Source organism: Schistocerca gregaria, chromosome 7, assembly GCF_023897955.1.
Source record: "Schistocerca gregaria isolate iqSchGreg1 chromosome 7, iqSchGreg1.2, whole genome shotgun sequence".
Classification (NCBI taxonomy): domain Eukaryota; kingdom Metazoa; phylum Arthropoda; class Insecta; order Orthoptera; family Acrididae; genus Schistocerca; species Schistocerca gregaria.
Window position 1 is genome coordinate 224,183,894 of NC_064926.1, and position 12,315 is coordinate 224,196,208.

Below are 12,315 nucleotides of genomic sequence, written 5' to 3' on the forward strand. Positions count from 1 at the left end.
GCTACAGACGCGAAATTTAACCGACAGGAAGGAGATGCTGTGATATGCAAATGATTCGCTTTTCAGAGCATTGACGCAAGGTTGGCGCCGGTGGCGATACCTACAACGTGCTGACATGAGGGAAGTTTCCAACCGATTTCTCATACACAAACAGCAGTTAACTGGCGTTGCCTGGTGAAACGTTGTTGTGATGCCTCGTGTAAGGAGGACGAATGAGTACCATCAAGTTTCCAGTTTTGATAAAGGTCAGATTGTAGCCTATCGCGATTGCGGTTTATCGTATCGCGACATTGCTGCTCGCGTTGGTCGACATCCAATGACTGTTAGCAGAACATGGAATTGGTGGGTTCAGGAGGGTAATACGGAACGCCGTGCTGGATCCTAACGGCCTCGTATCACTAGCAGTCGAGATGACAGGCATCTTATCCGCATGGCTGTAACGGATCGTGCAACCACGTCTCGATCCCTGTGTGTCAACATATGGGAACGTTTGCAAGACAACAACCATCTGCACGAAGAGTTAGACAACATTTGCGGCAACATGGACTATCAGCTCGGAGACCATGGCTGCGGTTACCCTTGACGCTGCATCACAGATAGGAGCGTCTACAATTGTGTACTCAACGACGAACCTGGGTGCACGAATGGCAAAATGTCACTTTTTCGGATGAATCCAGGTTCTGCTTACAGCATCATGATGGTCGCATCCGTGTTTGGCGACATCGCGGTGAACGAACATTGGAAGCGTGTATTCGTCATCGCCATACTGGCGTCTCACCCAGCGTGATGGTATGGTGTGTAATTGGTTACACGTCTCCGTCACCTCTTGTTCGCACTGACGGCACTTTGAACAGTGGACGTTACATTTCAGATGTGTTACGACCCGTGGCTCTACCCTTCATTCGATCCCTGTGAAACCATACATTTCAGCAGGATAATGCACGACCTCATGTTGCAGGTCCTGTACGGGCCTTTCTGGATACAGAAAATGTTCGACTCCTGCCCTGGCCAGCACATTCTCCAGATCTCTCACCAATTGAAAACGTCTGGTCAATGGTGGCCGAGCAACTGGCTCGCCACAATACGCCACTCACTACTCTTGATGAACTGTGGTATCGTGTTGAAGCTGCATGGGCAGCTGTACCTGTACACGCCATCCAAGCTCCGTTTGACTCAATGCCCAGGCGTATCAAGGCCGTTATTACGGCCGGAGGTGATTGTTCTGGGTACTGATTTCTCAGGATCTATGCACCCAAATTGTGTGAAAATGTAATCACATATCAGTTGTAGTATAATGTATTTGTCCAATGAATACCCGTTTATCATCTGCATCTCTTCTTGGTGTAGCAATTTTAATGGCCAGTAGTGTATTTAAATAATTCCGCCAACAACTTTCAGTTTTACTTTATCTACGTTTACAGTACAACCACTCAGCAAAACACAAAAGTGCATGGCAGAGGCAACTTCCCATCGTACCAATTATTAGGGTTTCTTTCTGTTTCACTTACGTATGGATCGCAGAAATTATGATTTTTTTCAAACGCCTTTAAGCACGCTGTAATTAGGCCAATCTTGTCTTCGCGATCAATGTGGGAGCGATACTTAGGGGTTTGTAATATATTCTTTAATTCAACATTTAAATTTGGTACTAGAAACTTTCTAATAAGGGACAGATTGGATTTCTAACGCTGGAAACCGCACGAAACCTGCTTCGAACAAAACTCAATCATAAAAACAGTGGTCTGTGTCATTTCCTTGCAAAAGGTTGCATTCTACCCCAAGTGACATTTTACTAGAGAGAAACGAAGTAATACAGTATCATATCATAGGAAGAGAATTATACTTAATTCACTGAATTCAGTGTATCATTAGATTTTCAATCAACAGGTCAAAATCCACTGCTTAAATCAACAACAACAGCGCAAAACAAAGGTATCCCACACACCTGATACTACTTATATTAGTCCTCATATTGCAGATGTGGGAGTTCGATGAAGGGTGGAAGACAGCAATGTGCACACCTCACTGAAGCCACGTGTTTGGATTTAGAAGCACTCACGCATTCAAGCGACCAAGTATTAAAAGCCAGACTAATTACATTTTCAAATGATGACGTTTGTATTTCGATGTCGTAACATATCTTTCGCCAAGCGTATAGCAACTTGAGGGTATACTTTGGCGCACAAAAATTACTTTAAGCCACAGAGTGAAGTTTTATGATGAAATAACGATCACGTACCTTTACTTGTGGTTTGGGACAGTGTAGTCTTACAAAATCAGCAATCTGTTTTCGATACAGCTTATATTGCCTAAAGAAGTGAACATCAAGGGGTTGGCAATATTTTTTTTATTACGGTGGCAATATCGTTGCTGTGGACCCAAGTTCAATGAAAATTCGTCTCAATTACTTCTATTACCTAGTAAAGCGAACATTTATAAATCATTGAAGCTGTAACTTGTACAGTTACTCATAAATCGCACATCCCTATACGAATTAATTGCTGGTGAATATCAATACCGATTATAAAACGACCTCAGGCAAATACGTTCGTGTTCCGATTAAATGTAAGAAGGTGCAAGGGAATAATCACGCTATGAGTTCTCAGAGATAAAGAAACGCAAGCCTGCATTTACTGACGTTAGTTGCTACGGTGTGTTTTTTTTTCTTTTTTGTATAGTTGACTGGAATGCACTACTCGAAATTACGTAAGTAGCAACGATCTAACATGTACTTAAAGATTGCTACAACTGTTAAACACGTACACGTGTGTAGAGAGAGAGAGAGAGAGAGAGAGAGAGAGAGAGAGAGAGAGCGCCACAGGCGCAGACATGTTTCCAGTCAACAGTCCAATGTCGGTGTTGACGGGCCCAGACGAGGCGTAAAGCAGCCATCAAAGGTACACAAGTGGGCCTTCGGCTGCGAAAGCCCATATCGCTGATGTTTCGCTGACTTTTTGATAGTCCAGCATTGAAATCTGCAGCAATCTGTGGAAGGATTGCACTTCTGTCACGTTGAACAACTCCCTTCAGTCGTCGTTGGTTCCGTTCGTGCAGGATCTTTTTCGGCCGCAGCGATGTCGTAGATTTGATATTTTACTGGACTCCTGATATTCGCGGTGCACTCTCGAAATTGTCGCAAGGCGAAAATCCCTACGTCATCGCTGCCTCGGAGATGCTGTGTCCCATCGCTCGTGCGATACAATCGCACTTAAATCTTGATAATCCGCCATTGTAGTGGCAGCAACCGCTCCAACAACTGCGCCAGACACTTGTTGTCTCATATAGGCGTTGCCGACTGCAGTGCCGCATTCTGCCTGATTACATTTTTGTATTTCAGTACGCATGCCTATACCAGTTCCTCTAGCGCTTCAGTGTATTAAGGCGGCAGAGTTAACTCAATATGAAGGATCGCAATACATTATTTCTCGTCGATTGCACTCTATGTTACAATGGGCACAGTTTAAAAACTTGCTGGCTAACGTATGTAAGGCCACGGTCTACTCACGTTGCCCTGCGAATACTGAGCCATTACATACACCAGTTCGGTAAGAACTCGTCAATATCTGACGCGAGACGTGCCGTAAATCGGTGGACAGATTCCACGATTAGGTTCGGGAGCGTTTCTTCAATGGAGAACCACTCGAGCAATGGTACTTCCAAAAATTAGACCAAACTAAATAGTATCTGCTTTGAATGAACATTCTTACTTTCCGTTTATTCGTTTTACACATGGTGATTATGCTAAATGAGAGCAAACAGCTGGAAACGATCCCCGAGGATAAGAGTAAAAAAGGTCATTTGGACATGCGGCCCTAAGTGTCTTTCAAGGGAAGTAAAGATATTTTGTCAGAGACAAATGTTATCTGTCTAGTTTTCAATGACTGAAAGCATCCTTGAGAAGTGAAAATGTTTTGTCTGTACTAGTGTTTTAGCTTCACGCTCAAGAGGGTAGTAAAGTCGACGACAACGGCGCGCTCACACATAGGCACCAGGGGCATCTGTTGCCGACTCACTCTGCTCATGGACAACGTTACTGTCCTCTTGAGTGCAGAATGTAAACTCTAGTACAGACAGAACACTCCGACTTGCCTCTTGTGTTCTGAAGTGAGCTTTCAGTCACTGAAACTAAACTCTGAGAGAGCTCTGATCTCGACCTTCGAGTGACTTACCTTGGAACGCGTTTATACCCATGTGTCCATATGACCTTATTTACCCTTTATTTTCTCAGGGATCGTTTCCTGCTTTTAGTCCCTATTCAACACTCGTCCTATATATTTTTCAAGTGTATATATTTTCTTTCTCACGTGTTACCAACGTAAACATTGTACCTACTGCAAACACACTACTTAAAAAAAAACCTACGCACCAGGAAGGAATCGCCAGAATGGGACAAAAATCTGTAGATGTGATGGTTGTACATGTACAAACACATAGTTGTAATTTCAGAAAAATTGGATGATTAATTCCAAGAGAAAGAGCTTCGCAAACTAAGCATAATAATGCGTTTGTCCGCTTCTGGCCCTTATGCAAGCATTTATTTGGCTTGGCACTGACAGAGGTATTCGATGTCCTGAGGGAAATCATGCCAAATTCTGACAATATGGCGCCGGCCGGAGTGGCCGTGCGGTTCTAGGCGCTACAGTCTGGAGCCGGGCGGCCGCTAAGGTCGCAGTTTCGAATCCTGCCTCGGGCATGGATGTGTGTCATGTCCTTAGGTTAGTTAGGTTTAATTAGTTCTAAGTTCTAGGCGACTGATGACCTCAGATCTCAGATGTTAACTCCCATAGTGCTTAGAGCCATTTGAACCATTTGACAAAATGGCACGTTGGCTCATCAAATCCCGAGCTGGTTGGTGGACCCTACCCATAATGTTCCCAAAAACGTTCTCAATTAGGGAGTGATCTGGCGATCTTGCTTGCGAAGATAGGGTATGGAAAGCACGAAGGTAAGGAGTTAGCAGATTTCACCATGTGCAGGCGGGCGTAATCTTGCTGAAATATAAGCCCAGGATGGCTAGCCGTGAAGGGCGACAACGGACCATACAATATCATCGACGTACCTCTGTGTTGTAAGTGTGCCGCGGAAGACAACCAAAGGGGTCCAACGATGTAAAGAAATAGCACCCCAGACCGCAACTTCTGGTTATCAAGTCGTATGCCAGGAGACAGTCACGTTGGTATCCAGCCATTGTTTGATGCGTCTACACCCACTTCACAGGTCTGGAGTAGAACTGTCTTCAGTGATGAGTCCCGCTTCAAAACGAGCCCCGATGTCCAGCTAAGTCTCAGGAGATGACTGGACAGTGGTAGTCCTGACAGCACAGCGCTAGATCGACAGTGTTCTGCGTCCCCTTTGGTTGCCCTTCACGACAAGCAATCCTGGGATTATATTTCAGCAAGATAATGTCCGCCCAACAGGGTGAAGGTTTCTACTGCTTGTGTTCGTGCTTGCCAAGTCCTACCTTCGTCGGCAAGGTCGCCGGATATCTCTCCAACTAACGAAGTCTGGAGGGTTATGGGCAGCATCCTCCAATCGACTCGGGATTTTGACGATCTAACGTACCAATTGGACAGAATTTGGCACGATATCCCTGTGGCAAAAAAGACAGAGAAAAGCTGGAGGATTTTGAGATCTGGACATGGCGGAGGATGGAAAGAATAAGTTAGATGGACAGATTAAAAAATGAAGAGGTACTGAGAAGAGTGGGAGAGAAAAGACAGTTACTAGATGTAATAAAGAGAAGAAAAAGAAATTGGATTGGGCATATATTAAGAAAGAATGACTGACTGATAAAAACAGTTTTAGAAGGTTATGTAGAAGGGAAAAGGAAGCGAAGAAGGAAAAGATTCCAGTTACTGGCTGACATGATGGATGGTACAACATACAGCAGCCTTAAGAAGGAATCAATGGATCGCAGAAAATGGAGAGGCAAAGGACCTGCTAATATAGCAGATAACTGATGATGATAATGATGATCCCTCAGTAGGACAGCTACATCTATATCTAAATCTGCATGGATACTCTGCAAATCACATTTAAGTGCCTGGCAGAGAGTTCATCGAACCACCTTCACAATTCTCTATTATTCCAATCTTGAAAGCGCGCGGAAAGAATGAACACCTATATCTTTCCGTACGACCTCCGATTTCCCTTATTTTATCGTGGTGATAGTTCCTCCCTACGCAGGTCGCTGTCAACAAAATATTTTCGCATTCAAAGGAGAAAGTTGGTCATCGGAATTTCGTGAGAAGATTCCGTCGCAACGTAAAACGCCTTTCTTTTAATGATGTCCAGCCCAAATCCTGTATCATTTCTGTGACACTCTCTCCCTTATTTCGCGATAATATAAAACGTGCTGCCTTTCTTTGAACTTTTGCGATGTACTCCGTCAGTTCTATCTGGTAAGGATCCCACACCGCGCAGCAGTATTCTAAATGAGGACGGACGAGCGTAGTGTACGCTGTCTCCTTAGTAGGTCTGTTAAATTTTCTAAGTGTCCTGTCAATAAAACGCAGCCTTATGTTAGCCTTCCCCAAAACATTTTCTGTGTGCTCCTTCCTAGTTGTTTGTAATTGTGATACCTAGGTATTTAGTTGAATTTGCGGCGTTTAGATGAAACTGATTTATCGTGTAACCAAAGTTTAACCAGTTCTTTTTAGCACTCATGTGGATGACCTCACACTTTTGGTTACTTAGGTTCAACTGCCACTCTTCGCACCATTCAGATATCTTTTCTAAATCGTTCCGCAATTTGTTTTGATCTTCTGATGACTATGTTAGACGATAAACGACAGCATCATCTGCAAACAACCGAAGACAGCTGCTCTGGTTGTCCCCCAAATCGTTTATATAGGTAATGAACAGCATAGGGCCTGTAACACTACCTTGGGGAACGCCAGAAATCACTTCTGTTTTACTCAATGACTTTCCGTCAATTACTACGAACTGTGACCTCTCTGACAGGAAATCACAAATCCAGTCACATAACTGAGGCGATATACCATAAGTACGCAATTTCACTACGAGCCGCTTGTGTGGTACAGTGTCTAAAGCCTTCCGGAAATCCAGCAATACGGAATCCATCTGAAATTCCTTGTCAGTAGCACTTCCTGCAACTCCGTCAATCATGCCAAGCCGAATAACTGCTTGCGTAAGGACCAGAGGTGGAGCTACGCATTTTACTTGCTTTGTTTGTGAAGCTGTTTCTCCTGAATAAAATCATTTTTTTCTGAAATTGAAACAATTTGTCTGTACATGCACATCACATTTACCTATTACCGTCATTCGGACAACTCCTTCTTAGTGCGGTTTATTTTTTGTTTTTGTTTTGAGTGTGTAATTTATCTACTGTAATTTTCAGCTAAAGGTTGAGTTTCACAATCGTGAGCCTTCGTCGTACTCTCACGTGTGATTCGATTCGTCATTCGTCCCTCAACATTAGGAGACACCAACCTACACTTTGTCGCTCCCCTACACCAACAGCTGGCCTCCACCGAACTTTATATGTTTCAGTAAAAGATAGCGCGATAAATAAATCCCAAATCAATTACTCCAAGTCAAGTTTAACACCAGCAGTCTCACGTCACTGTCACGTTTACAACCTTCTCTATATTAAGTTTAGCATTAACACGCGCGCACAACATGCAACGGAAAATACAAAACGCAAGCTCGCGTGCTGGATTACAGGGAAAGAAGGGGAGCGGGAAGGCGAGAGGGTGTTGGAATAATGTTTTATTTACTGGACTGTGTCCAATATAGCGTAAAAAAATCTAGCACGAAAACTAGTCTTTATTCTCTTGTCCTTGGCTGATAAGGCGCGATCAGGAGCACTATAGGATTGTTCACTGGTAACGCTGTTATGAACAGGAAAGTATAGTCGTTTGACAGTCGTAAGGCGTTGCAGAAACGCCTTGACAAAATTTCCCCTTGGTGTAATGTATGGTATATCTCTAAGTGTAATAAATGTAAGATAATGCCTATAACCACTACAAACAATTCGATAGTAATAAGTGTTGCCACACAGTCCAGTAAAGGAATGAACTGGCAGCCTGTACCTACTGTCCTTGTGCCTTACACGCAGCATGTTCCACGTTTTACTCTCATTCTCTTTGTTTTAACTATATCTTTGAGACCAGAGATCTCGGGTTTTTTCATTGAGTTTAATTTAGCTTTTGAACAGGGCGCTTTAGAAATACTGCGACAGACTTCGAGAAGTAGTAGAGGGTGTCTTGAGGAACAGACCAAGAATAGGAATCCGTATCCAGAAAGGTCATCTGAAGACCGTAAAGAGAATGTCTAAGTTACAGGCGCCATCTCCTGCCACAATGCCAGCCCTTCAGCAGCAAACGTGACGTGGGTGCGCTGACTGACCATAGGCGGAACGTCTCGCAATGTTGTTTGCTATTCAGTGACCGTGATTGGTTGCCACGGCCGCCAGTGAAGAAGATTGAACTGGCTGCTGCGTAGACAGCCCTTGTCTCCTATGAATGTCATGCTGTGTTGCTGTGGCTGTGGTTGATAATGGTTTCGGACACGAGTTTCCATCTGCAGTTCATTTTTCTCCTGTATACCGAAAAAACATCAGGATCAGGAACCTGTTTCGGCCCACATTAATGTGCTGGAAGGAAAGCTGCCAGATGAGTGTGTTCTTAAGAGTGGTATTCTCTGTAAGAGGGTGGGCGAGGCTAAGCAGTCCAAAATCTGTTTGCCTGCAATCTTGGTACGACCGGTTTTTCGTTATTTTCATGATTCGTTGGTGGATGACCATTTAGGTACTTATAAGACTCTTCAGAAAATCGATCAGCATTTGACTTGGGCCTCCTTGGACCGCATGTGAGGGAGATGACATCCTAAGGCCGCTTGTGTAATTTAGCCAAACCCAAGGATGCTCTTCAGCAGGGGTGGTTCAGTTCTGAACGAGGGTCCTGTCCTGTGGACAAGCTCTACATTGATTATTTATGACCGTTACCTCGTACTAAGAAGGGCCATCGAGATGTGCTATTAATAATCGATGCGTTTTCCAGATTTACTCGTCTTCTCCAGAGGCGTAACGTTACCGCTGCCACCACTATTTACCACTTAGCTAATGTCTTCAGTGCTTTTGGGCCACCCACGCAGCTTGTCAGCGATAATGCTCCTTTCTTTCGGGTCCTTTCAAAGCCTTCTACTTTCAGAATGGTGTCAAGCATATCACCACCACCCCATATTATCTCCAGGGGTCCTTTGCGGAGAGAGTTAACCAAAGTCTTAAGTCCGCATTTATTATTTATCAACAGAAAAGCCCTAGTAAATTGGACTCCGGTCTTCTCTGGGTTAGTTTTGCCTTTGATACCGCCAGTCATGAAGCTTTGCGAGCTACGCCTGCATCCTTGGTCCTTTCCTATCCGGTTAATTCCCCTCTTGCGAACTTGTGGGGAATTCAAGATCTTATTCCGGACGATATTAGTCCTCTTGTTATCAAGGAGAACTGGAACCGGGCCAGGCGTAATCTACTCAGAGCCCATAATAAACAACCTGAAGGGTTCCACGAGAGAAATAAACTGTGGAGGGAAACCTGTGTCCGAAACCTTCATCCACCGAGTCAGCAGAGCATCGGATTGGTAAGAGACAAGGCCTATTTACGAAGCAGCTAGCTCCATCTTCACTAGGTGATCGTGGCACTCAGTCGCTATCACTGAATAACAAACAACATTGCGAGACATTCCGCCTATGGTGCACCGGCGCAAAAAGTCACGTTTGCTGGCGAGGGAGTAGCCTAGTGGCAGGCGCCGGAGCCTATAACCCTCTGTACTGGAGTTCGTTAAAGCTTACGGACACGGGTCGCTATCCTCGATTTGTTCCCCAAGGCACCCTCTGCAACCGCTCCAGGTTTGTCGCAACATTTCTGGGACACCTTGTATAAGTCAGGAGGGACTGGTCACAGTAAATCAGTATTAAGGAAGGCGAATATAAGACCACTTTCACTATTGCCTACCTCTTCGTCCCTTGACATTTTAAAATTTATCATTCATTTTTCCGTCTCGGAACTAAGAAAATGTATGTGGTAAACTGTAGAGCATCTGTAGAAGAAATACACACAAGACGCTAATGTGACCATTTCTGGAGTATTGCTCCAGTGTTTGGAGGCCCTATACAGTAAGCATGACAGCAGACATCGAACCAATTCAGACAAACGCTGCTAGAATCGTAATATTCCAGTAATACCCGAAAACTTAAACGGGAAATTTCTCGCGAAATCCTGTGGGGTAAGTTTAGAAACTTTACATTCGAAGTAGACGGTGCGACTGATATGCTGCCACCAACATGTACATAGCGCAGAAACTATGAGAATAATATGAGAGATCAATTATTGAGTGGTTTAGTACAGAAAATCGTGGACCCTCTTCCATGTACTGTGTCTCCGTGTGTTCTTTATGCGCTTCGATGTTATTCGGTGTTGTTTTAGTGTAAGGGGAGGGTCTACCTTGTGGGTCACATATTTTCAACAGGTTCTGCAACGACGTTCTGTATTCAAAATAAAGAGAGACGTGTTTCCGCTTTCTGCTTGATACTCACTAATTTTGGAAACAATCGAGATCAAAGGTGATGATTGAAAACCGTTTTTTCAATGGCTATACATCGGAAGACCGTCTAAAAACGAAAGCTTTCCTTAAAAAATATATAATATGGAGTCCGAAGTAAATAATGTTCGAGTTTTAAAAGTTTCTGTGTTTTCATGCTGCACCTTGGGTACATTCTACACTTCTAGCAGAGCGACGTCAGCGTTTGAGCTGACAAGACATGAAACTACTAAACCGCTAGTCCATGTCCGATTCTTACTCGTCACTTTTTTTTATTTCGATTTTTTTCGGGTATCTGATAATATTCTGGAATTCGGAAAACTTTTCTTTGCCTTGTTTTGAAGTAAAACATCGCGGGTGTGATTAATTGAAAGTTATTTTAATTGTGATATATAGTATAAAAGTATACCTAACTTAAGTTATTGCGTAATCCTAATTGATTGTCTTTTCGTGAGCCTTCTCTCAATTAGTGGGGTGAAACTTCAGGAAAAACAAATATTTCTCACCCATGCGCAAGAGACAATCGAAATCTCGCCGCATCGACGTGTTTTCCGGTACACTGTTTGTAGAAAACTTATCTCACCCACGTTGCTAAAAACAAATCCATCGGGTATCAGTTTGCACGCGTACCAAGCGTATAAAAGCATATCATGAAAGACAGGAGTGGACGGCTGATTATGGACCAACATATGAATTTTTATACCATCCGCTTTGTGTTGTAATATTCGCTGTGATGTAGCATGATTTTGAAGTCGTGCAATAAAATTTTTTACCTGTCAGTAAAAAAATAAAAAAACGCAACTTTCATTGTGCAGGTTGGCTGAATGTCGTCTACATAAGTCCTGTCCTATCGTAGCGCGCTATGTATCGCAGTGAAAGTAACTGTCAATACGTTATATATACTCCCCTTTGATTATCAGTGACACCTCGCGATATTTTATTTCAAAATAAGGTACTGAAAAGTATTCTGATTATCAGATACACCGAAAAAAGTGTCGGCTGAAAATAAGCGACGGCTAAGAATAGAACTCAGACCAGAGGTTTGGTAGTTTAATGCCTCGACCGCTCGACGGCCGACGTCACACCGCCACATGTGTAGAACGACGAGAAGCCAAGATACAGCATGAAAACACAAAAACGTTAGTAACTCCAACATTATTAACTCTGGACACCCTATTATATCAATAAAAATGTATGTTTTCAAACGATCTTTCGATTCACAAGATTTGGAACGCAGGACATCCGCAACTGAGAGGCGAGATTATTTAGAGATATTCGCTTCAGTTTCACTTATTTATTCAAAACACGACCGGTTTCTGATAGTAAAAGTCACGTAACTCCCATAAATTCGGGGGAAGGGGTCAATGAGCTCTGACGCTACGTTCTTTCACATCCCAGATGTGTTGTTCAGAGCTGGAGAATTGGGGGCCAGTACATCAATTGGTACTCGTCACTGTGTTCATTAAACCATTTCACTCGTGGTCTTGTAACATGGCGTATTATCTTGAAGAAAAATGCTAATGCCATCGGGAAACATGATGGTAATGAAGGGGTAGAAGTGATCTGCAACCAGCGTACGATATTCCTTGGCCGTCATGGTGTCTCACACGAGCTCCACTGGACTCACGGATGCCCACGATAATGTTCCCCGGAGCATAATGGAGTCTCCGCCAGCTTGTCTCCATCCCGCAGTGCAGGTATCAAGGAGCTATTTGCCTGGAAAAAGGAGTCGCGCCCTTCCATCGGCATGATTAAG

General features: G+C 43.6%; 1 protein-coding gene across 2 annotated transcripts in view; it reads right to left on the reverse strand.

Moving 5' to 3' along the window:
- LOC126282266 (lysoplasmalogenase-like protein TMEM86A) overlaps positions 1 to 12,315 on the reverse strand; it is a 437,733-nt gene that overhangs the window by 80,035 nt on the left and 345,383 nt on the right. The gene's annotated exons all lie outside the window — the stretch shown is intronic.